Source organism: Plutella xylostella, chromosome 14, assembly GCF_932276165.1.
Source record: "Plutella xylostella chromosome 14, ilPluXylo3.1, whole genome shotgun sequence".
Lineage (NCBI taxonomy): Eukaryota > Metazoa > Arthropoda > Insecta > Lepidoptera > Plutellidae > Plutella > Plutella xylostella.
Genome location: NC_063994.1, coordinates 6,282,747 through 6,304,531, shown reverse-complemented (window position 1 = coordinate 6,304,531; position 21,785 = coordinate 6,282,747). Strand labels below are relative to the sequence as shown.

The 21,785-nt window shown below is 38.3% G+C and overlaps 1 long non-coding RNA gene across 1 annotated transcript in view; it reads left to right on the top strand.

Annotated features, from left to right (window-relative positions):
• The first annotated feature begins 1,222 nt into the window (after positions 1-1,222).
• LOC125489439 overlaps positions 1,223-21,785 on the top strand; it is a 104,641-nt gene continuing 84,078 nt past the window's right edge. The window contains exon 1 of the long non-coding RNA XR_007266993.1: positions 1,223-1,634. This is a non-coding gene — a long non-coding RNA (uncharacterized LOC125489439). The remainder of the gene's footprint in view (positions 1,635-21,785) is intronic.

Here is a 21,785-nt window from a genome sequence, read left to right as displayed (position 1 = left end):
TGTGGTTTTATATAGGTACTTATTATTTATTTCTTGAGTTATTGGTTAAAATACTGATTACGTTGCTGTGACACTGCACAACCTTACTTGGCCGAAGTCGAGATATATCCTGTCAAACATGTCCTATATAACCCCTCATTTTCCGTTGTTGGTTAAACATTAAATTTTATCTAAATATGAAGTGCCTTCCTCATCAATAAGTACGAGAAGTCTTACTTTTGTGAGATTATGCTAGGACAAATTGATCAGGAGCGGTGTACCTAAGTTACATATTTATTAGGTACTTAAGTAACGACAAGTATATATATTATAAAAAATATATTAAATACCGGTTTGTTATTATAAATTTACTCATATAAATAATTATAATTACTAGGCAGCTAGTAGTTAATATTAAGTACCTCAGGTAGTTAGGTAGGTAGCTACCTACTCATGAGAAAAAATAATTATAAATTCAACCAGGTGATAGATAAGTACCTAGTTAGGTGTTAACTACTCGTATTATGGCTTAGGTAATTATCAACTTTTGTATTCATAAAATAAAAACATTAATATCCTAACATAATAGGTATTGAAAGATTCTTCCGGCTAGATACGTGTTATTAAGAATATTTTTACCCCTAACATTTCCCGTAGCAAATAAAAAACAGCTTGGCAAATAAAATAAGATTAAAAAACGTAAATGCAAACTCAATAATTAGTTTATCTAGTTTTTTTTATTGTATTAGGTGAGAAATTCTCTTTATTATAATAATATAATAACAAGTACGATAATGCATCATCACTCGATATACATATATGTTTAGGTAGGTACCTAGATATATTATGTAAGTATATAATTATAATAACAAAAAGTTGTTGAAAAATTACCAAATATATCCTTTTTTAATGTCTACTATTTTTGCCAGGAATGGCCAGGATACAGTACATTATAAATTAAGCCAGTCCTAAAGTGATGTACGTGTTCATGTAGGCATAAAAGTGTTAATTAATAAAATAGCAGAATGGCGCCAATGTGTGACATTAGTTCCCGAAAACGCCGCAACCCGCAAGCCAGCACCAACCACCGGCCGCGCGAGGAAAGAGGAAAAGCGTAATAGGCAATGTCTAAGGACAGAAAGAGAAAGATAGAGGTTTTCCAGCCGTTCCTGCTGAAGCGCCCTGCCGCTACATTTCTCGGCCGGCTAGTTTGTTTTTTTTTTCTCTCAGTCTTACTCGCGCCACCGCGGCGTTGGACACGCTCTACGCGCTTCGCATTGCGAAAACGATAAATACGCTACGAATTAACCCAATAAATCAACCTCTTCTCATGAAATCTCCCATTTAAAACAGCCCACGGACCACCTGTGAACAGAACTCTTGGTTATCTACTCACGTTATTTTGTTTTCGGTTTGTTTTTGTTGTTTTCACTCGTTTATTTTGCCGGCAAAACGCCGGTTGCATGTTAAGTTGTGATAATACGCAGTGACGTTCAGTGTTTTGGTTCAGTGACGGTCGCAGACGTCTGAAATATTGTTTGAGTGACGATTTTTGTGTGTTTTTGTTTTGTTTCTGTTGGTTTTTTCCCGGCGCCGGTCGAGAGGTGTGGTTGTCAGGTGAGCACGTGTTTTATCGATCGCCGCGGCTGCCTGGGGTGAGTGGACTTACATTATTAATATTTGTTTTTGACTGTACCTACAGCCTACTGGGAATCTCTGTAATAACCCAAATGATGGGAGATAAGTCGGCAACTTCCCGAGTTGCAGATAAACAGCTGTGTTTGTCCCGCAGCCGGGCGATGCGAGTGAATGCATGACGTAATGTTTTCTTGCGCTATCAACCCGGCACGCTCTCGTATTTCCTGACTAGACTAGGTATTATAATAAACTATCTAGGTACATTTGCGAACATAATCTAGGTAGGTTTCTCTAGGCTTGAGCTGTAATGTCAGCGGCAGGGTTGCTTTGTTTGGTGAACTAAGGAGTCCCACTTGTTGAGACATCACAATATTCACAATGCTCTGGGAAATGTGCGTTGCGCCAATCACAGCTCCGTCCGTATTTATGTCGAATCGCAATATAGGTACCTAGGTACTTAGTGACCTACCTAAGTACTTCCACACCTAATGTATGAAGGTAGAGAGAGGCTTTATCTACCTCATCATCTTTTCAGGATAGAATCGCAGAGATTCGGCTAGGTAATATGGGCCTAGGGGAACTAGGTACCTTGGTGGTAGGTTTAACCTTTAGCTGGACAGGATCAAAGGTCATCAACAACACTTATATACCTATCTCCTACCTAGTAGCATAGAATAACACGTACTAGTACTTGTTATCCTATGCTAGTAGGTAAGTAGTAAGGTTAGGTAATCTATCTAGATTAGGTAGGTAGGTATTTAAAGTAAGAAGAAAGAAAACTTTTATTCAGTGCCGTGTAGCACCTATCACAAAACACAAAAGTAAATAAAATAGAAGGAAACACAAAATTATAAATATCTGAGTAAGTAGATACTTCCTGTCTAGACATCATCAAATTTAACATAATCTTATCTCATCCATTCAAGCCTCCTTGATAATTACAGTAGATAGGAACCTGCCATGTTCATATTACCTTTCTTGTCAGACTTCCCGCATGATTTTCCGGGATAAAAATAGTCCTCTACATGTTTATTAACTATGTACCTACTTATAATTACACATCCTATTGCAGGAATGTACCTATGATAGATGAGCTACCTTGCTAAGTACTATACTTACCTCTATGAAACCATATGTGAACATACTGGATTGCAATGTACAACATGATCTAGATAGATAGAAATTTACATAACGCAACCAATTATTGCACTATAACATTGTTACTATGATGAAGTCACTTTCTCATCATGTTACATACTATATACTTACCTATATACCTTCGTACTTGCAACTTTGCAGCATACAGTTGCATCGCACCATTGCACAGACACGATTGTGACTCTTGCCTCATCATAGCAAGATAAAATATTTGTGCCAATTATTACGAACTTATGAGCTAGAAATAATACACTCACGGGCAATGAAAAAGTTCCATTGAGAAAAAGATCAAAATACGCCTATACGGAAAAAAGTAACTTTATGACACCATCTGTAATATTAAGCGTCAATTCACACGTACCACAACCACACCACGTCGCAGCGACATAATGTGGTCAAGCTGTGGTTATGTGTGAATTGTCTGACAGCGGCTTTTTGCAGTTGCGTTGTGGCAGCGACAAAATATCGATGTGGTTGCGTTGTCGCTGTCATTGCGATGTGGTAACCACGTCGTCGTGTGCAGTTTTATACGGAGAACAGGTTGCCGCGGTGCCGGCGCCGCGTGGCGGCGTTGCCGTTGCGATGTGGTTGCGTTGTGGTTGCGATGTGGTCGTATTACACAGGTGGTCGATAACAACGGCAAAATGTGGCACGTGTGAATTGGATTATTCATTGTCAATACAAAATATACGCCCGACCACACCGCGTGGTTGTGGTGTGGTTGTGGCTGTGGTGTGGTTGTGGTACGTCTGAATTGACCCTTAACTTTATTTAATAGTGCATCAGAATATTACCAACGAACAACGTTAATATTTTGTTCAAAGTTCCTATTCAATGTTAAAAAAGTTGGGGCCATTTGGAGTCTGCATTTCGTAAGTGGAACTGTTTCTTTGCACGTGAGTGTATTAGAGGAAATAACAGGCTCTATTGATGTACTCTAGGTCTAGCTAGCACCCGGACTTTATTAGTGCTCGTATTTATACACTTGTCCAAAATTAATAATGCACATGCAGATCATCACACCCGAATCATTAAATCGTAAGAGCCTTAAAAATAACACTTGCATTTTGCACCTTGTTCGAAAGAAATAGGAGTCAATATCATGTGTCACATAATCGAAAACAACCGATCTGTCAAAGATTTCTATGCGCATTATCAATTTTGGAGCACTGTAAGTAGGTATAATTCAATTGAAATAAATAATAACATTTAATTGGTTGCACGTATAATATTGTCACGGTTTTGTATGGAATCGTTTGAGTCACCTTCATGTGTTAGACTGAATGGAATATTTAGAGTTATTCGTATCACAGGAAGTACCTAGTTAGTTATCTACAGTTATTTTTGGCAATTGCAGGTTTAGCCGTTACTTTAAAATAAATTTCTGTTTTTGATTTGTAATTATTAATATGTGTATAATATATATTTTAGTTATATTTTAATGGGGGTTTCTGGTGACGCGCCTATTACTGTTTCTTCTTCAGCAAAGCGGGTTCGAATCCCTCCTGTAGTAATTAATGTACATGTAAGAATACCAAGTAGGTATTGTACAAGTTTCGTTAAAAAATACAAAATTATTAATAAATACCTATTACATTAGAATGGAGCCCTAACAAAAAGCTGCCTTACGGCTAAGAATTGCATCGCAAGAGTCATCAGTAGGTAATTACGACGTAAAATATTGACTTAGCCGTATCTCTTGTGATTACTGATTAAACCAACACCTTGGTACCTCAAATCTCAGGATATTACAACATCTTGAAGCCTTACTGTAGACGTAGCGTCTTAACTTGAGGAAGTTATAGTCTAGAAAAAAAACGTGACTTCCTTTTTGTTTTTTTTTGTCGGTGATTGTGGTTTTTCTCAATGTAGGTCAGATTTCCGTCATTGCGAAGTAGCGCCAAAGGCTAGGAAATTAACTTTACAAAATGGCGAATGTAATACGACAACAAGGATATAAGATACAACCTTCGTTCAAGGATTGGGAGTTGTGCCAACCAAACAATTTGTAAAATAGGGTTTATGTTTTAGTATCTAGATGCACTGGAATGCGGAGCTTTCATATCGTACTTTACTTTTTCTACGCAGAAGGGTAAAAAAAATAGTTTTTGAGTTTACACAAACCTCCTTTTCTACGTTATAAATTACTCACCTACCTACTGTACCTACTCACCCAATGTTTACTTGAACATAAATAGTTTTAATCACATAATTTTTTAACGACTTGTTATAACTTTGTTTTTGACAATCACTTTTAATTTACTCGACAGATTTTTCTTCATAATGTCGATGTTGATGTCGAATAAGGTAATATTAACCGATAGCATATTCGGGAAGGTTAAACCATAAAGACGCACTACAAAAGCCGCATATAATATTGAAGTGGCTAGGCACTACGTCAGTAAACCAGGTGCACTAAACGAACACAATTGTGGGTAGTTACGAAATATTTCCTCACGACCGCTCGCGCCTACCGGTGAATGTTTGATGATATTTACCACGTTAAGGGGATGTACTCCGCTGCCAAAGCAAATAAATGGGGCACGGTTTTTCGTTTGTATGCTTTTTTAACCCTTGACAAAAAGAGGGATGTTTTATCTGACTCTGGTAACTTAGCTCATAAACGGCTGAACCGATTTTCGTTTTGTTTTTAGGATGATAGGTAGGTTATGTTACCCCGAGTGTTCTTGAATGCCATATTTTATAAAATCAGTTCAGCCGTTGAAGATTATCAGCCCTTTTCTAGTGAATGAGGGGGTTTTCTATATAAAATGATATTTACTGGTGTTCAATTACCTTCTTACTCCTTGGCCCTATGACTTGGATCTAAGATCAAGAAAGTAGCACTGCAACAATCTGCTTTCAGCCTTCCTCATCCTTCCACTATAAGTTCTACTAGACCTTATTTAAGGGTGTACCATTCACTGTTCGCGATCTTCACTCTAGACCTCGCCTACCGTATCATGGGTAACTTTTATCGACAGAAACTGACTGGCACTGTTACAGTAGCATCAGCTGTCTGAAGCATTACCTAATTTCTGGTGCCTTTTACCATGATATCATTCTAGAGCAAAGATTAAACTAGCCCTTAACTGGGTAGGTATGGCCACAGTAATACCCTAACGAGTAGGTTTCTAGCGCCAAGGACTAATCTAATGTTCCTACCTTAGTATTTTAGCTTGCTGTGAATTAGTCGACCTGGATTTTTTGCCTGGCCTAGACCAATATCGTGAGCCATTCTATTTTGCATTAAGTCGCAGTAAAGCTTGTTTAAGTGGACGTTAACATGTTCTTGTACAATTTCCTCATGAACCGAGTTGTTAAGAGCACCTTTGTAAAATAGGATTTCCTATAAAAGCATCGTGAATGTGAGTACTTCCGATTTCCTATTCTCTTATATTTTTGCTTATGTTAAAATATTTAGACGCTGCACTGATGTCCTTAGATACCTAGTTGCCCGGGAAGGCCGAGGACAGAGTGTTGTGGCACTGCTTGGGAGGGTTCTGTCTAAGATGTCCAGTAATGGGTTGATTATAATGAAAATATTTAGTAAATCCTAGGATAATCGGTGCAAATTTGTAGCCACATGGTAGTTACGTCGTAGTATGTGATGTGCAGACGACGACGTGTCGCAACTTCCGTTTGCGTACTGCTTTCTATGTATTTATTTATGTAAGGTTAATTCGGCAGCCAGTGCCATGTTACTCGACAAATTTGCATCTCTCATAATTTGTATTGGTAACAATTAACAACCGAACAGTAACGTCCGCACCCAATCCATCGCGGCAATCACAGTATTGCGAACCATTAAACTTGCCTGTCAACCAGCAATGTAAAGCACGCCACGCGAGATTCCCAACCATTACTCTCACCATGTACAAGCGTATATCTACATGCATAGCAAACAAAGGTCAGTCTAGTTACTCCATTGCGGAAGGTGGGGTCAATGCCCTCGGACCATGCCTCGATCTGGCTGTGCCATTGTAGAATTAACAAAGTTATAAAATTAATACTGCGCATTGCGGATGTCGCGATATGGCTTGGTCCTTTGTGTTGTGTTTACGCTTTATCTCTTATGGGCGCCTGGTACAAAGAGTAAGATAGCCTGTTAGAGCAAGGGGTTTAGAACTAGTTCAAGATGAAAAAAAAGTTATGGAAGTAAGCTAGGCTTAGAGTAATATTAAAGGTATATATGGAACACAGATCTTTCATCAAAATCGGATGACGGAAAAAAATCGCACAGTTATTTTAATTTAGGTGTACCTACTTGCATGCAAACAAAACATTACAACATTGAAACACATTGAATACCTACATCAGAGATATATGGCTATGTATTACTATGAAAATAAGTATGAAAAGAAAATTAATACCTAATAATAAAATGTAACCTAAATTAACATGGCATACATTGCAGATGTTTGTGCGCGAAACATACCTACGAGTGTGATAATTATAAAGGAACAGTACTGCAGTATTCCACTGACGGCATCCCCTTTGATATTATGCCGTTCTATGTGAATCAGCTCCGGAAATAGAAACTACAATTATCATCATAATAATTATAACACTAAGTTTTCCACGGAAGGTTCGCCTTTAAAGTGTGTCCCTTTAGACGCCAATTAATATTTACCATTATAATAGTGAAGGACATTTAAAATCCGTTAGGATGGAAGTTAGTAACGTGACTGTTTTCAATGTGTCTCTATTAAAAAATCATACGCATAGTACCTAAGTAAATTACCTAAATGTAAGGTTTCAAATTCCCGAAATTTATAGTTTCGAATAAAAAATACTGTAAGTTGCCATAAATTAGTATGGAATCTCTATGTATAGAATTTAGTAATATTGCCACCATTATTGATTGGCCATAGACTAAATTAATTGTTATTTGTATACAAACATACCTGCTTACATGAAAACAAATCTATCCTATTTACAATAATCCGTTTCCACTTGTCAATAAGGGTTGTGCAACTTTTCATTAGCTATGGCTGTGAGCGAGGGTGTGTGTTTTTAACTTGTCTACTGAAAATATAGAATGCCGAAACTCACCTATCTCTTTTGTTGACTGTACTATGAGATGTATTTTATGCTGTTCCCGCGAGCCTCGCTTCGCCTTAAAAGGATTTCCCGTGGGAATTCCGGGATAAAAAGTAGCCTATGTTCTTTCTCAGGGTCTAGACCATCTGTATACCAAATTTCATTCAAATCCGTTCAGTAGTTTTGGCGTGAAAGAGTAACAGGTAGACAGACACAGTTACTTTCGCATTTATAATATTAGTTAGGATTAGGATTTCCTTCTTTACCTTCTGTCTACGTGCTCGCCGCACTTAAACTAAATCCAATACAAACATTGAATGCTCGCCCACGACGTCGGATAACTTACAGAGTATGTTAAACTTTAAAATAAACTTACCGAACACTGCACATTCTTACTTACAAGAATCCGCCAAGGGTAGGTATTCTTCAGGAAATGTTCCCGAGTTTTGTGTGACTTTGTTCTCCTGTTGTCGGCCCATCCGTCTATTTGCGCCAACTTACATAAGTGTGCTTACCTGAAATGCGAAAGGAGCCTCCACGAGTGACGTATTAACTGATAATTAGGTTGCATTCCCAGTAGACGTTACCCTATTTACCTGAAATTTCATTGGGGTCACCCCGTAAATAACGCAATACATCAAAAAATTATTATCAAAATCGGTCATTACATGGCAAAAATATCGGTGTACATACAAACGGATGAATTGTGAACATCCTCCTTTTTTTGAAGTCGGTTAAAAATGCCTTCTTTACACAATTTCGCATGTACCTAATACACGTATTTATGTTTCTCTTTACCGTAGATATGATGGCCCGTGGGCTTAAGGAAATATTCCCAGAATCCACGGTAATGGAGGTTGGGGCCAAATTAAAAGGGACGCTTAAGGCGCTACCGAGTAATGCACATGAAAGTAAATTTCACTTGTAATTTAAGGTTGAGTGTACCGGAAAATTGACTTCATTTACAAGAAACACAGAATACAATTAGCGCCCCATTTTGTTAGATATGGTTGTTTTTTTGTCAGCTACGGAACGATAGTGTGAGACCATGTGATGGATCAGGATTTAAAATAGTATGGAGACCAAAAGAAGCGCGGTAACATTGAAAAGGTGTCAAACGTATGGAATAAAAGTGCAAAAAAATCTAAAATTTTGTAAACTCTTCACTTAAAAGAGGGCTTAAAGTGTCGGTGTGTTTGTGTATCTGTCTATGGTAGCGTAGCTATGCGACATTAAGTGTTGAATGTCTGGGGTTCTTAACGTACGTAGGTTAGGTTATAAGATAAGATAAGATAAGATACGATATTCTTTATTTGCACACAAAAATATGGACAACAATACAAAACTTAATCTAACACATATGTAGGTACAAATGGCGGTTTTATCGCTTAAAGCGATTTCTTCCAGACAACAGTTATAAATTATTAATCTGATAGCAACTAGGATTAAAAAACCGGCCAAGTGCGAGTCGGGCTCGCGCACAAAGGGTTCCGTAGCAGCAAATATAATATTACAGTTAAATCAACCTATCTCAAAAACTATAAGAGATACTTTGATCAAACCAAAAATCGTTGAAAGAGTTAATTAGCATGCATCACCTCTATTTTTTTTAGAATTTTATACCCCGTAGTTATAAAAATAGAGGGGGGGGGGGGGACATACTTTTTACGACTTTGAGAGCTGATATCTCAAAAACCGTTCACTTTAAGAAAAATGTTTTTTAGAAAACTTTATATCATTTTAAAAGACCTTTCCATTGATACCCCACACGGGTATGTACATCGAAAAAAAATATTTCATCCCTCAGTTACATGTATGGGGGGCCCCACCCCCAATTCTTTTTTTTACTATTTAGTGTCATATTTTTGTAGCGGTTCATACAACACATATTCCCATCAAATTTCATCACTGTAGTACTTATAGTTTCCGAGTAAATCGGCTGTGGCAGACGGACAGACGGACAGACGGACAGACGGACATGACGAAACTATAAGGGTTCCGTTTTTGCCATTTTGGCTACGGAACCCTAAAACTATGTATGTAAGACTTAGATAGAGAAAAAAAATAGCCTACTTTATAAAAAAAAACTTCACATTTATATTTAATTTAAAACGTCTCACTAACTCCACCTCGGCCCACTGCCTATTCTACCTGGACAATTAGAACTTACAGGTATATTCTAGGTTTAATTGCATCGAACTTCAATTGAATAGTTCAATTGTACAACGAGGCAACTTTGTCGCGGCGCAGGGGCTACTCTACCATGACAAAAAATTAACGAACGAACGAGACCATTCAATCGGAACAATTAATACAACGATATAGAGTGCGTTCGAATCCCGGCGCTGACATGTACCAATAAGTTATTTTAACTTAAGTAGGTACAATGTATACCATCATTACCATCGCTCGTACGGTGAAGGAAAACATCGTGAGGAAACCTGCATAATTATCTAGATTTAGCACATCTAGATATGTGAACCCACCAACTCGCAGTGGACCAGCGTGGTGGGAAATGGTCCAAGCTTAGGAAGGCTGTTTAGACTTTGGGGATATGCACAAAGGTTCCACTCGAGAGAGCCAGGTACAGGTACTTACACCCCCACAGAGAATAGAATAGAATACAACGATATAAAGTGGTGATGAGCGCAGCAGTGCTCCGAAATTTCGTTTTCCGTATGCTACATTCACGCTCCAGGGGGAGTAATATGAAGAAAAACAAAGTGCGCGAGAAACGACTCTATCTCGTTGCATTAAATGTGCCAATAGCACGAGAGCTGTCGTTTTTAGTCAGTATAGAGTAGCCCTCCAGAACTTTTCCTCTGCTGATAATTGGGGAACCAGAACCGGATATAGGCCTTGGCTTTGAGCTCGTTTCTATTCAGTTGCGAAATGCGCCATTTCCAAAACTGGAGCTGGCTGCTTGTAATTAAATTCTGTTTACGAGTCTTGCTGCCTGCTGTTGCTTTCAGCGAGTTGGTGACTGACAACTTATTTATTTATCGTATGGCTCCACTGGCTACACAAAACAATATTAAAATAAAATAAGAATTTATACAGGTCACTAAAAACTACAATTATTTAAATATGCAGTAGCGCTGCTGGTGAGGTTGGTGAAGTCATCGGCAGATCCGGCATATTTTGTGATAGGACACTCGAAGACAATGTGGTCTATGGTCTGCTGTGGGTGTCCGCATTCGCAAGCTGCTGAATCGCTCCACCCCCACTTATGCCAGAGGTATGCACAGTTACCTACTCCTGTTCGCAGGCGGTTAAGTCGGCACCAGACACTCCGCGGTTCACAGAAGCCAGCTGGGCGTTGGGTTGTGCTTGGTACAAATAGTTTGCGAGATGGTGGGTTTTCGCTCCATTCACTTCTCCACGCATCGCCAGCTTTCCACGAAGGGTTGTATGTGTGGAAGCTCTTGGCAGGAGGGTCACGTGACTTAAGCCGTGTCTTTTTTAAGGGCTCAAGATCCTCGTTGATTGGCAGGGTAGGGTTTCCTAGGATCTTAACCATCTCACGGTTGAGGCAGGCTTCACGGCGAATATGGGGTGGGGCAATGTGGCTCAGGGCCGGGAGCCAATATGCAGGGGTGGGCATTAGGCAGCCTGATATAAGCCTCATTGAGTGGTTCAGCTGGACATCCACCATCGAGACGTGTGTGCTGTTCTTCCACACAGGCGCACAGTATTCAGCCGTTGACTGACAACTAGTGGCGTCTTTCTCAATGCACTATTACAGTTTATAAGTGTGCCAAAAATGCAGTGGACCAGTGGGTTGACTGTAGAGTTATTATATTATTTTAGGGAAATATTCAAATGCATAACTAAATACCTACTCCTTATTACCAATAGGAGGTTTTCGTTGACAGTTTAAAAGTTCCAAAATCGTCCGATAGATGGCATCCGGCCTGTCGTTTTTTATCAGCAGCATTTTTCAGAGCGAACGGAAGACGTCATAAATGGTACAAAGCTATTTTAAACTAGTTAACACTTAATATTATGCATAATATAACAGCTAGTTATCGCATATGGTTGAGTTCACATCCATTGGGTGTTTGTATTGGCTGAAAGGACTAGAATCCATGCCAGCTAAAAAAAATGCCGTGCTGTGGAGTATGAAGTTTTACTAGCGCAATCTATAATCGGTTTTTGTCTATGGTTGTTGTCTATGGTTGAAAATCTTTCTTTAGAAGTCAGTAAATATACCTCCCTCAATAAAATAAAATAACCATGCATTAAAAATGCCCCAATGATCGTCAAATAGGGCCGCATCTTCCAAATGACAAAAAAGTTCCACGGCGGCCTAACTCGGTTAGCGCATCAGCATCACCGGCAGAGAAATTGCATTTGGTCGAGACCATAAAATATTCATACCATCCCGTATAGCTCAACGAACGCACATATATCACCTATTCCAAAAAAACCGCGGGACAGTTTTACGACTATGGTATGAAAGTGAGCTAGCCGAAGGTTCGGTGGTACCCCTGAGATGCAATGATCAGTTGATCAGGGTGCATGCTAATATTGGATGGTTGAATCGATTTTGATGGAACATGGTAAGACATTCTCAAAGAAAGTAGGTTTTAAATATTAGTTTTTAAATCTAAATCTATATTTTGAATACATAATATTATTGGTATGGATAAGCGGCATTAATAAGTAAATCTATATAATATATAATCCAAGAGACTACGAGACCCCTACCACGAGCGAATAAATTTGAATAATAACCAATTAAAAACCTCAATTAATAATCCGTGAATAAATCTGCACCGACCATAATTTTTCACATTAATGAGTGTGTCCAAATAATGGCCATTTTCAATATTAAATTGAATCAACATTGCCAATTGCCTTTCATATTTACACGGATTGTTGAATAAAAGAGTTAAAATAATTAAGTATGTATTTCAATGACTGCAAAAAGAATTGTTCTCTTAGTTTTTTTTTTTACAAAATTGTACTTAATTAGCCTTATAAAAACCAAAAGGTCTGCCCGAAGATTCCACGTGTAGCAACAAAACACAAATCTAAACAAGATAACTAACGAAAACAAAACATACACGAATCTCAGAAACTGAAACTACTTACAAGAAGACACAATAATTCAAAACCTACTCGTTCCTTCCCTATCTCCTTTCAAACTGATGAAAGAAATGTCATACGAATTTCAAACGTAACTCTTCGAGCCAAGAGCGCTGTTTGAACACGCATACTTTACTGATGTGACGTTGTTCAATCGTCGTCTATTTCACATGATTAGGTCGGTATTACAAGAACTGACGGCTTTTGTTATTCTTAAGAGGAAAATAATCTTGTTACGAATTTGATAAATAATTGTTACGAATCTTGTAGTTCAGGCTGGTTTAGAATAACTATACCATCGTTCGAATTAAAACAGTGCACAATAAAATACGATTTTCTAATAATTCATATAATTATTTATTAAACTGATTAATCCTTGATTCATACTATGTCGTGTTACTGTCGCAGCCAAAACGCAACATGTAAAAAAGGTACCTATATTATATAGGTAGAATAGGTGATATGTTTTTCAATTGATCTACTAAATAGAGCAATTATTTTAGTAGTTCCAATGAACTGCAAATTAAATCCTAATCCTAACTAATATTATAAATGCGAAAGTAACTGTCTCTGCCTGTCTGTTACTCTTTCACGCAAAAACTACTGAACGGATTTGAATGAAATTTGGTATACATATGGTCTAGACCCTGAGAAAGAACATAGGTTACTTTTTATTCCGGCATTCCCACGGAAAAACTTTTTAAGGCGAAGCGAAGCTTGTGGGAACAGCTAGTAATATATAACTTACTGAAGCATACTATCTACGCATCGCTATCGCCTGGGTGTCCCGAATCGGTTACCACTAAGCAGGTCTGAAGTTTTCCACAAGCGTCTTCCGTGTGTTACGCGAGGCAAAATGATTGATAGTGGCAACCCTGCCGGATTCGCGGGGCGCGTGTTTTGTAAGAGGTTACGTTTTGCGAAACAATTAGGGTTGGCACCTAAATTTATAAACTAGACAATTAATCATGTGCGAACGTCAGTCATAATATAAATATAAAAAACTATTTTACAGCGCCAATGAAAAATAGTTCGCACATTCAAACTTTATGCAAAACTTATAGGTTATAAAAATATGAAAAACAAAATGTAAAAAAAATATAAGTATTAATCGAGATATTTAAAAAAACTGCAACCTCCATTCAAATTATTCCTTTCACGTATTCTCATACGGCTCGGAAGTGGCACGGCAATTCATCTAGATTTTATAAGCCAGTGCAATATCATTATAGAACCCTTTGTAGAGTAAAGTGAATACGGTCTATTGTGCACGTCACATTTGTAGAAGGGTTAAAGGTATTAGGCGAATTGAAAGATCGATTTCGTTACGAGCCTTTTAAGTGCCCTCGAATGAGAAGGAGCTGCTGTAAGTTTTACATTTGTATTGTATGTATACATGTGTAATTTATGTTTAATTTTATGTATTTTTATTATGTTTAATATCAAGTGACTAGTAAAGTATGTATTGCTACACCTGAAAAAGGTCACTAAGTTGTAAGTGCCTAGTATTAAGAATATAACACCATGTACACACTTAGTATGCAATAAATCATTTGAATTTTAATTATTTAGTTCTCTGTAGGTACTATTTATGTATTTTTTACACTTTCTTACTGGTTATGGTTTTCCTGCACTTCCAGCAGATTGGCTGGTACAAAATGCTTTTAGCATTAAATTCACCTTTTGTACACTCATACATTATATTAGTGCAATAAACTTTTTTTTATGTAGCTCGCAGGGCTAGTACGGGTGCGCATTTAAGACGCGACAAGAGTTTTGCATCGCGCTCACTCGGATCGCGCAGCTTCAAGAGCGAGCGCGACGAAGAACTCTTGTCATGTCTTAATATCGCCCTGTGCTACAGGGCCTGGATAGTGTCCCACTGCTGGGCAAAGGCCTCCTTAGAAATTGACCACCGTTCCCGATCCTGTGCTTCTTTCGGCCATTTAGGCAATAAACAATGAAATAAATAAATAATCCTCCCCCATTTCTTGTGTTCTACGTAGTAGGTAGATACGTATTACCGCCGGCGATGGCGTCAGTTGCTATCCAGGTTTGATCAAAGGGCGATCAAATTAATTACAACAATAGCTGCGTTGACGTCCGCTAAATTATTACAAAACTGTTTCCATGAAGCTTTATGGGGCCATTCTGATTGATATCCTCCTTTGAATATCTTGGCAGTTTAATATTGCAAGTTAAGTGAAATTGGAGTTGGAATTTTATGTGAATTTAAACCACGAATGGATTGAGATTACGGATTTATACCTAGCTATACCATACTTAATCATCTTTTACTTTCCAGTAGACAAACTTAGGGCCTGTTTCACAATGTTTGGATACTGGCTACCTGTGGGATAAGAGACACTGTCTTAAAACATAATTACAGAGACTGACAGCATGTCTTTTATGGTACAGGTAGCCATTATCCAGACATTGTGAAACAGGCCCTTAGACTTATTAACCTACATTCCAACGTATAACCGTTTCTGACGATTTCAGTTTACGGATGAAAATTTTCTTTATCATAATATACATACATAAACAAGTACTACTCTAGACTAGATACATAGCCCAATGTCGGCTTTACCTTCAGTTCCGACACCTCTTCCGCCCTCTACAATTAAAACTAATTGGCTGAAATAAGCACAAAGGCCTCAGCAACGCTTGATTTTGATTCAGCAGAAATAGGCAACAGCTTCTAGAACCGTCTTGTAGAAAAAACTAGTGAAAAATTATGTGTCCAATTAAGTTTCTATAAAGAAGTTTTGTTTCGGAAATTTTTAAATAACGCAAATTGGTCATCCTTTCATAAGTAGGTATACTTGTGTTTCCTCTTGAACAATACAAAATACGATAATTCTGTGCGTACCTAGCTAACAGTAAGATTAAATGTCTTCGATCAATATGAAACACCTTTAGCTTAGGTATAATTTATACGAATGATCGCTGAGCTTTTAAACGCTTGTGTGATTTACGATTTCACATCTGACCGGTTTTTCTTTCAGCATTGAATGATATATCGAAAATGTTATCTTACATTGACGCACTGACCTTGAAGCAGTGGCATCATCTTTGGTGCCCAATTCTGGACACCAAGTGTCACGTAAAAATGTAAGTTGACGAGTGACGTCACTATACCATACTGTCAAATGTACATTCGGTCCAACCTGGGCAGTCACCAGTCAGTGACTAACAATTAATTTGATTGGCTAGTGCCAATTTCTCCATAGTCGGTTAGAGAATAACCAGGTATTAGTGGTTGATTTTTGACACATCTGTCATGAATTTTATATGCAGATGACGTTTAATTTATAAATCAATCCCTGTCGGTTAGATAACCGACAATGGAGAAATTGGCACTAATCCTTTCACTACGGTGACTAAGTCTTAGCCATAGTGTATTTCAGTGAAAAATTTACTTCATAGTATGGTCTCTGATCTTTTAATAATAACCTCACCTTGGTCTTACAAGAGAAAGTGTTGTGAGCTCGTTAGTGGATTCAAAGAAATAACCTCATTAAATTTTGAGGTGTCACATTATGCAGGACAGTCTGCACATTCATAATTCAGTTTTTGCATTATACAGTTGTAGTGTTGGACTCATTATATGCCTGATGTTTTCAAAACTTCACTAAGGTTTTATGTTTTTTAAAAGTATCGCATTTAAGGCAGCCTTTTTGGGTTTCATATTTTATACTAATTAGATTTGTATGTTGAATATGTACATACACCACATACATAACCGCCTTATAACTATGTAGGTATTGTATGTATACAATTAAAAAAACGAGTGAATTACAAAGACTGCATCGATTTCGATGAGTCTTAACAATCCGCTGCAACCAACACAGACACACACGCCAAACTAAAAATCTAGTCTTTCTCCAAAAACACCTAAACAAATGTAAATAAAAGAAGCACCAAGTAATAAATGTTGGTGCATCAGTTAGGAGCGACCCGCACAGATAGGGGGCGCTGAGAGACTGCGAGCGTCTGAGCTCCGCTTAAGCACCCTTCGCATTTATTTCGGCGGAGGCAGACAACTGCGATATTTTATCTACATTATCGGATACCGGAGTAGGCGCCTGGGGGGCCACTCTCGAACGAACAAGAATTGTCGCTCAAATGGCACGTTTAATACAATGACATAGAGCCGTGGTTAGCGAGGCAGTTTTGTTCTTCCAAAGCTTCAGAGCGCTGAACGAACCACGACTCTACCTAGTTGTATTAAGCGTGCCGATTGCTCGACAGCTTTCGTTCATTTGTCTCTCGTCAGTATAGAGTGACCCCCCTGGCGCCTCCAGGATTTCTTACTTAACGCCTGTGCAAATTAATTTCTTGGCAATTAAACATTGGTTGCGTGAACTGGCTTGGCGGAAAAGTGTTTTGATGGATGGCGCTGTGGGTTTCGTGAGATAGTAGAGAAAAGGAAATACTGCGGCCATTTTTTTGGATGATGAACTTCGTTTTGCACTGTAATTAATTAAGGAGTGCGTACAGTACATGGCTATCTCAACGAGGAATAATTAACTCTGAGTGTTTTTTTTATTTAATTTCCTTATAGTTAGTAGGCTAGTAGAGATAATCGCCTGACATTCATTACAAGTACGACGGCAGCAATGCGATTTTTGAGCCAATCCGGTTTCAAGAACAATAACATAAAGGTGAAGTGACGAAGGTACATACATAGGTATTACATAATACTTACCTGAATACTGATTTATCATTAGCAGCTCCAGAACATCTTCTTTTTTACAGTGTTCTAATGTAGAGCTTATCGCGACACCGTACTTTGGTCCTCGGTGTGGGTCGTAAGGTCCTTAACTACTTGCTCACATGTCATAATGTCCTAGTACTTTCCCAGTTTATTCCACACTCGCCGGTTATTTGCTGACAACTGCTACAGTTAATAGAACACGGGTCTCCCCCTTTTTATTCTGCGTGTATTTTACCTACATTTACATTATTTAGATGTTAACGGTTGATGCAGGTTTAAAAGCTTGAGGAGTTTTATATTAAGTCAGATTTTTTTACAATTCTGAAAGGAGAATTCTGTTAACAATAATACAATACTTTATCTACAACTCTACTCTATATATTTTGCATAATTATGGAGTTCAAAATGTTCTCAATTTAATGATGATGATTATTTTCCTTTAACTCCACGAGGAGCATAGGGCCTCCCACAGTTCTTCTCCAGATTTAATTTAATTATAGGTACTATAACATAACATTGATAAGCAAGAGTTTACAAGCACTTAGGTAGGAATACCTAGTAAAACCACGCAGTGCTTTCAAGGGAGGCGTGATCTTGGCAAGAGTAACGTCTCGAGACTAGTCTAGAGCAAGAGCACGTAACGTGAGTATAACTCAGCAACCCTGCTAATAACTCAAGCAACTTAAGTCCAGTCTAGCGTGTATTATGCAGCCTTTGTTCCTGGATTAAAACTATATTTTCAACTACCCCACGGCGGCTCTTCTGCATAATAGAAAACTGGACCAACTTTGATGAGTACTGCGGCAGCCATTATATTCTTTGAAAGAGATTCTTCAACAGTTTCATAGTTTAAAAAATACGGTTTGTTTCGTCTGATGATGAAAGCAATTTATAACTGCTTTCATTGTTATTATATTAATTGCGTTTTTAAGAATATGTTCTTTACAAATAATGATTCACTTACGACATGTTTTATTTACTAGGTACAGGTGTAGGTATATATCAACGTATATTACCTATATTGTGTATCATTGACAGCATGGGCATGTAAAGCAGTCGGTCCTGCGCCTAGCTCTCTCCAGTCGTGTCGGTCAATCCGTCCCATTGGGCTATGAGAGTGATGGAACAGAGAGTGCTCCTGTGTACTGCGCACACACTTGGGCACTATAATCTACTACTGCGTAGATGGCTGATCTCAATTGAGATTGGCCGCCGTGGTCGAAATTCGGCTAGGAGGACATTATTATCATTGAAATTGTATACAAAAAACTAATTGACTTATACGATTATTATTGAATAGGTAGTATAAATGCAAATAGTTTTCGGGTGCGCGTGTACCAACATAATGTATTAGGTAGCGAACGTAATACTTATTTATATCATTATTATAGCCGAACAAAAACTTTCAGTATATACCTACACACATCGTTTATCATTTCTACTTCAAATAACAACATCTAAAATTAATATTCTTAATGACTAACAAAGTAATATTCTCATAATGACTTTCTCGATTATTCAAATTAATTACTCGCCGTCTATTTATCGTGTTGAATCAGGGGTCTCGTGTTTTATCCGGGCCTTAATTCTTTAAATGTGCTGTTGACGGCCCCGGACAAATGGCCGAAATATATCTCGCTCGTCAAAGAATGCTTTTTCACGCTTTTTCCGCACTGGTTTAATTTGCCCGTTTTGGGGGGAAAAAACTGTTTTGTGAGGAATTCCCATTTCCGCTGAGAAACGCCTTGGTCATGGCTTTGCTTTTTTATGAGGGGAAATAGTTGCGTAATTCTTAATGACTGCTGTAAAAACTCAATGAATCATTCATCATAAAATAAACCTACTTACAACCAATCAAAATGTTCCAGTAACAATAGCACAAATTTACTTCTATAAACGGAAAAGTATAGCTGAAAGACGCCGTTTGCAAGTTAGAAGTAACCCATCAACGCATCAGAATAATACCAATTAACAACGTAAATATTGTTTTCAATTGTTTAATGAGATGTTCAAAAAAGATGGACTATTGCTGTTGGCACTTTGTAAGTGGTACTTTTTCCATCAGGATCGTGAGTTTTCCTCCAACCAGGCGATGGCATAAAGAACGCCAAAAACACCTATAACGAGGTTTTCAAGACACCGCGGATATCACGTCTGCCGTAACGTCAGGTGTTTCCCGCATTCCTCAGTCGACAAATTACCAATCAGCCGGTGAACGCGCCGAAATGTGGCTCGTTACGTCGCTCAGTTCGCGGAATGGCTTATTTTCCGTGGGGTCACTTTAGATTATGAAAACGAAGTTTCGGAGAGCGAGCCACGACGCTATGGCACCGTTTCCACAGGAGAGGAAATCGTGCCACGCATTTCTATATACTATCATTGAAGTTGTCTCCACACGGCGATATTATCTGTTACGTAGTAACCACTTTTATTCAGTTACCTGTGATATCTCGTATGAGGCTTGTGTTAAAAAAATAATAATTAATTAATGGAGAAATAAATGGCGTTTTCGTCATAGAGAAATGTGGCTCAGAGATTTTATGTTGGCTTACTCAACCATAACATTCTGAGAGACTGATAGTAGTTTTTTTTAGTAACAAGGAAACTTGTGTAGTAGGGCTCTGTGGAAACTCAACTAGCAGCTGTCAAACTCAACTGGCTCCGCATGTCATGTCTCGTTTGTTTTTGCTATGCTAGAGTAACCCGCCAGTCTCTTCTCGACGCTCTCGCAGCGAAGATCGATGGCGCCCGCGGGCTAATTTACGAAGACACGAATTACATTTGACTCGCCATGAAATGAGGATTTTTCTCCCGAGTCGGGATTATGAATTTTGTATATCACGCGACAGGCTGCTTAGGGAGTTAATTGAAACTGTGTTACGTTAAGTTGGCTTTTTCTGCACTGTGTTCTTGTAGACTATAGTAGACTGTGTAGGTATTTAGTTAAAGAAACTTTGTAATGTAACTATTCGACATTTCATCAATCTTTTATACCTCAATAGCAAAAGCGTGCCGATCCGAAGCTTTTTGAGCCCCAACCCCTGTTACCAATTCCATGAAACGCTGACCGTCTACAGGTTAGTTTTAAAAACGAAGTCTTGGCAAGGTCTCCTACCTGGCCGAGGGAATTATATTTTACTATATTTTAAACAGTGTATGACGATGACAGCGCCATTAGAGGATTACAAGTCTGATTCCCCGGGCAGCAGACACCTCGTGAAGTTTAACAAATTGCGCTAACTCACTTACGGAGCTGAGATCAATGTTCCTCTAAGGAGGATTAAGTAATCGCCGTGAGACTTCTACACTCCTGGTACACTTTTCTCTCTCAACTTGTTAAGTCTCGTTTTTCTTTATTTCCTTCGCGTGAGTTTGTATCGAGTTTCGCTGTGATGTTTGGTTTATTACTCTTTCGTTTGTTAGATCTTGACGTGAGCTTTGTTTAGTGAAAAATAAGGCATATATCCTATTCCCATACAGAATCTTCCCATATGCACGCATAAACTAAAATAACCTAATTAGACATGTTTATTTATCTTCGTGAAGTAGATATAATAAAGTTTATGTGTATGAATATACAAACATTGTTACCAAAGTTCATAATTGACGACCGAATGGCGTAGTGGTTAGTGACCCTGACTACTGAGCCGAAGGTCCCGGGTTCGATTCCCGGCTGGGGCAGATATTTGTTTAAACACAGATATTTGTTCTCGGGTCTTGGGTGTTGATATTTATATTTAGTATTTATCTATCTATGTATTTGTGTAGATATATCAGCTGTCTGACACCCATAACACAGGTTCTACCTAGCTTGGGGTCGGATGGCCGTGTGTGAGATGTCCCCACATATTATATTACATATTATATTATAATTATACTTATCCATAATAATGTAAAGTTATAACGTGTGTATATTTAGGCTATTCAATACGATGCTGTATTTTCCCGAAAAACTTATAACAAGTTGGGTTGTTCGTGTGAGAGCTTTTCTTTATCGATGCTATCACATAAAGGAGGCGTAGCACACCCAATGGAATAGCGCGTAAGTACGAAGTTGTTAAACAAACGACACGGCTTTACGCCGAAGTGTAAAAAGTGTATCTAACAAAGACATCTCATTTCGCGAGGCGGTTAACCGCTGAAACAGTCTCGTTCA